The following is a 5,841-nucleotide window of genomic DNA, read 5'->3' as shown; positions in this document are numbered from 1 at the left end:
GAATTGGGATTTAAATAAATGCACCATTTCAAAATAGAATATCTGGTATGGAGAGATGCCTCAAAGGATCAATGTGAATGTTTTGCTTGCTGGAGCCCAGGATTGATCCCAAGAAACATATGGCATCCTGAGCACTAAACTTTGAGTTTCCCTCCCAAGACACTAGCACTGCTAGGTATGCTACCTGTATACTGTGTCAGAAGTAGACCCTGAGCACCATTGGGTGTTTCACAAGAATTAAAAAATGAAGTGTGAACTATGACACGGATGTAATAAGCACCCAAGTATTCTTTAGTAGCAATGACATAAATAATAATAAGAAAAAATATTGTCATATTATGGCAGATATTATCTCCATTTGGTGCTTTACAAATATTATCTTAAACACCTGATACTATTTAAATAAAATTGGTGTTATCTTTTATTAGAAGAGAAATTTAAGGAACTGGATATGTGATGTTCTAATTCAGATAACCCTGTAAATATTGGATGCAAATCTTTCCAATGTTAAGACTGGATGATAACCACCATTCAAGGATGCTTTCTTTGGTGTGATTTATTTAAACCTGAGCGTTTACATCTCATAAAACTAGATGTAATAGTTATTTAGACATAATTATTTTTTATTATATAAACACAATATATAAGTTAAAATTAAGGAATTAAGTTAATTGTAGATGTGAATTAATAATAGTCTGATTTTTAGGAAACTTTTAAACCATTGATATGATTAAGTGGTGTCAAAAATGACAGGCATTACCAGTCAGTGCCAATAGCTTACAAACAAACAACAGTAAGAACAATGAAACAGACATCCATGCTTCTGCCACATAAAAAGTGCAGGGACCACAATACAGCATCTTGCTGAATAGGAAAACAGGTAACAATGTTAGAATTTTAGCATAAAATATTAACATGAGCAGTTAATATTATACAAATATAAATATTATCTCAATGCAAGACCCCACCAGGTGTGAACCCTGAGTGCAAAGTTGGAGTAAGTTCTAACCAAGTTGGGCGTGGTTCCAAAACTTATAAAATTACTTATAAAATTATTTGGGCAGTGACTGCAAACTCTTAAAAAGCTGACATCCTTTCTTGCCCATTTTTTAACACTATATTATTGAATATTCATTTTATTGAGTCAGTTTATACTTCTTTTAGTGAAGATATTTTTTCATTTATGCAACACTGTATTCTGTGGATAACCCCTGGTTCTTTGCAACTGTAGAGGTACTGAGGAGAAAATTATGAAGGGCAACATAAATGAAAAATAGAGCATCTTTTTCTATTGAGAAGAATAATAGCTGTGTGATTTTGTTAAACTGAAGACTTTCAGGATGATTCAATTTTATTTTTTGAAAAGATTAATGCATGATCCAAAACCATTCAGTGCTGGGACACTGATGAAATCCAGCAGCCATTAAATACAACAAAACAAAACAAAACAAAAACTAACAGAAAAGATTATTTCTGTATGTCCAGAAGCACACAAAGCAAAAAACATAGAAAAGAGAGAAGGAACCTCAAAATTTTATCCTCATTTACTCTATTAGTCTTTCTCCTTTAGAAAATAGTTCCTCTAATAATCCTTGATTCTATGTTAACTTTTTTCTTTAAGCCTCAGTTGTTTTCATTATCATTATCATTATCACCCAGGTAATAAATGATATTTGTTAAACTCCTATTATAATTTAGAATTGCACTAGATTTTAAAATCCAAAGAAAGGATATTGTTATACTTAGCTGACCATTATGTTATTTCAGGTTAACATTTGCAGACTAATATTGTTTATTATATATTTTATATGGATGTATATATATCATAATAACAAATCTGTTCAGGATCTCTAGTCTTTAGTTTTATCTTCTATGAAGATTAAATAATCCAGGGAAAATGAGGCACAGAGTTAATATGCTTAGTAAATGTGCCAGGTTTATGAATAAAATGACTAATACTTCAAACATATTGATGTCAGCCTAACTACTGATGCTTTTAATAATTAAATACATGTGATAGTAATGTGATGTGGATGGGTGGTGATACATGGGGCTAGGATTTGAATTCCGTATCATCCCCAAGCCTTTAAATCAAATCATGGAAATCAAACATAGATCCTAAATAACCCACAGTGTTTTATTCTTATTTAAGTATTCAAATTTCTTTGTTGGTTTTAGGGCTATTCCCAGCAGTGCTTAAGGGATTGATTCTAGCTGTGTGCTCCAGAATCACGCCTGGCAGGACTCAGGGGACCAGATAGGGGTACCAAGAATCAAACCAAGGTCAGCGGCATGAAGGGCAAATACCTTACCAACCAACTACCACTCCAGCCCAAGTCTAAAGATCTGGTAATGTTCATATTTTCCCTGATTGCCATTAACATAATAACTAGAAAAACTGTTTGACTATCTGTAAAAAAAAATTGACTCCTAAAAGTGTGTTGTCTCCAAACTAGAGAAGATGTGTAGGATTAAGACATTTGCCTTGTAAGTTACCAGCCCCGCTGGAATCCCTGTACAGCATATGGTCCCTTGAGCTCTTCCAGGAGTGACTCCTAAGAACAGAGCTAAAACAAAACCCTAAACATCATTAGGTGTGACCCCAAACCAAAGACACCAACAAAATAGCACTGTAGCACTGTAGTACTGTTGTCCCATTGTTCATCGATTTGCTCGAGCAGGCACCAGTAACGCCTCCATTGTGAGACTTGTTACTGTTTTTGGCATATCGAATATGCCACAGGTAGCTTGCCAGGCTCTGTTGTGTGGGTGGGATACTCTCGGTAGCTCGTTGGGCTCTTGGAGAGGGATGGAGGAATCAAACTCGGGTCATGCTTGGGAAATCACAGAGGCCGGCATATCCAGAGTGCCATGGATAAGCATCACCCTGGGAAAACCACTTTTGTGGTCATGATATCTCTCCTGCCAGGTAAATATTATAGTTGCCTATTTTTAAAAAAAAATTCCATTTTTATCAGGCATAATCAGATATCATAATTAAAATATTTTAATAATTTTATAGCTATGTTGATGGGTATAAAATTAAATATGGCATATCAAGCATCTATGTAAGATATAGGTAAATGATAGTCAAAGTAAAAAAAATATAGACTTGCTCACTCAGAGAAAATGGTATAAAATATACTTCAAAAAAGCGTCAAATTCAACACATAGAAGACAAAAGTGTCAGGATACTATTTATAATATTTATAAGCTAACAAGGATCAGATCAAATAAAGATCTTTTGCTATTATACAAAGGCAATAAAATATATTAATAAGATGTTAATTGGAAAGATACCTATTGCAGAATATAAATAAACTTCCTTTCTCCCTTGCTCTTTTGTGTGTGTTTTAAAAATAAACATACAATAAACACAGCAGAAAAAAATGCTCAAACTTTCCACTCCTGAGGAGAAGCCATCTGTATTTTTTAAATAATGATCAAGTAATAAACAAAGATTAGCCAAGTGCGCTCTGTTCATTGTGTCAGAAGAACAACCCAGAAAATACGAACCATACTTCCTATTTTCCAATAGCTTAAAGATTACTTGAATCCCTTTACCATATAAGTTTTATGATCAAATAAATGAATATGAGTGGGTCATGGGTCCAATCATGTTGCAGGGAAAAAGAGAGTATGCTTAAGAGATAACTGTGTTTATCTTCATGGACAAAGTTGCTCTGAAAAGTGAATTATCCCCTGGCTCGACTGGATCAGCTGCCTCACTGCTGGGTATGAATAATCAAGGTCCCAAAAAAGCAAGAATAAATGTGTGGGGGGGATTCTCTGTCTACTTCTTAGGAGAATCCCTCACCCCACCACAAAGGAATATTGAAAACTAGACTGAATAGTCACTAATATGGGGCAGGAAGTTCTATGTGAAAGAAGAATGTGGGGAAAGTTACAAAAGAAGAATCCCAATCAATCTATAGAGGGAGAGAACAGGCCAATTGGCAAAAGCAAAGTTTAGCAAAACTCCAAGGTTTTTATTTTTCCTTTCTAACTTTGGAAGGAAAGGACAAACACCCGGAGGACTTTGATGGTAAGTCTGAAATTGTTGAAGTGCCACAAGGTGATAAAGGACTTTGCAGCTGGAAGTGACATGTTGAATGTTAAGAGTTGAAAAGCAAATATTATGGGAGAACAGAAGATTGGACGAAGGACATAACAAGATAAGTTGGAGACTGGAGAATTTCCCGACTGTGGTAGCAACCAGAGTGCAAAGAGGAGAAAGGCAGAGAGGGGTGCCAAGCTGGCAACATCAAAACAAAGCACAGTGAGCAGTGAGGAAGGTCTCGGAGGGAGAAGCTGAGTTAGGTCTCAGCCGATATTTTGCAGGGTACTGCACTGGGCTTCCTCGCCCATCCGGAAGACACTTGCTGGAAGGAAACAGCAAATTGTGGAGCGACAAAGCCGGGAGTCCGAGCAGCTGCAGACAGCAAATGGTGAAGGATCACAGAGAGATGGAGGGACCAGAAGAGACTCCGGGGGATGGAGTGATAGTCCAGGGGGTAGGGCATTTGCCTTGCACGCTACCAACCTGGGTTCGATCCTCAGCATCCAATATGGTCCCCCGATCACCTCCAGGAGTGATTCCTGAGTGCAGAACCAGGAGTAACCCCTGAGCATTGCTGATTGTGACCCAAAAAAAATAATTTTTTTTAAGAAAGAAGAGACTCCGTAAGCAGGGTGATGAGGGTAGTGTGCCAGGATGGGGCAAGTGTGCAAGGAAGCTTGGGCGCATCCTTGCACAGCAGAGAAGCCCAGCATCCCGTACTGTCTCTGGCCGCATTGGTAGGAGCCTGGCCATCAGCACATCTCATGGCTGCAACTCTGGAGGTGAACATGTCCCATCGAATTAGCAGCCAAGCAGACTGATCCTGCAACTCTGATGTGCGTGCTCAGTCCAAACTGCTCTCTCCCATTGCCCACTTCTGGTGTCCGCGGGAGTCCCGTACAATGCTCTTCCTACAGATGCTCACTGGATTGGAGGTGCACAGTCAAACTAGGCAATTCAGCATCATCCCACCTGACTGAGTTTGCCGTATCTGTGAGAACACACAGCCCGGTTGGCTGGCTTAACGTGATTCTGTCACCAGCTTCCCCGTGAGCCAAATCTGAGCATCACCAGTCCAGGCTGGTGTAAGCAGAGCCAGACTCACTGACTTGATCAATGACCAGTCTATCACCACATGCTTCCGCCAGCACTGAAAACCAACATCCAAAAATAAGTGAATAAAAAGACGGCCAGCATCCAGATCCAAGGAACACGGAAATGACAGACATCAGTCTCACCTGCCATTTGACTCTCTCCAATATATGGGCTCTGTCACCTGGGATATTTTCCATCTAAAACCCAGTTACCCAGTAGGGCCAGGGGGATATTGGTGCGCATTCTGCCGAGATGCGACCCGAGTGGCCACATGTTTATTTGTGCGGCCACCAGAGTTGCTGCTGATGACCACGATCTACAGGCCAGCTAGACTCCTTTAGGTACCAGCAACTGCTTCCACCAGTGTCTCTAGACTGTGAACTAAGCCAGAGCTCCCTGCTGCCCCAGGAAGGGAAATGATGCCATTTCTAACATAAATCTCACTGAATTTAACTACTAAAGTACTAAAATACAGAAATCCCAAACCGCGCATCATATCTCTTCATTCTCAGCAATGGAAAACTAACTATCAAATGCTTCCTTGTCAGCAGGGCTGTTTTTTTGAGGGGAAATTCCAACAACAATAGTGAATATTGTGTTGAAATATGAAATTTAATCAAGGTAAAGAGAAAATGAAGTGAAATTTATCAGATACACAAGTGGGGGTGGGGGGTGGGGGTGGGAGG

Source organism: Sorex araneus, chromosome 2, assembly GCF_027595985.1.
Source record: "Sorex araneus isolate mSorAra2 chromosome 2, mSorAra2.pri, whole genome shotgun sequence".
In the NCBI taxonomy this organism is placed as follows: Eukaryota; Metazoa; Chordata; class Mammalia; order Eulipotyphla; family Soricidae; genus Sorex; species Sorex araneus.
The sequence above is the reverse complement of the archived record's forward strand: the minus strand, read 5'-3'. Positions refer to the sequence as shown.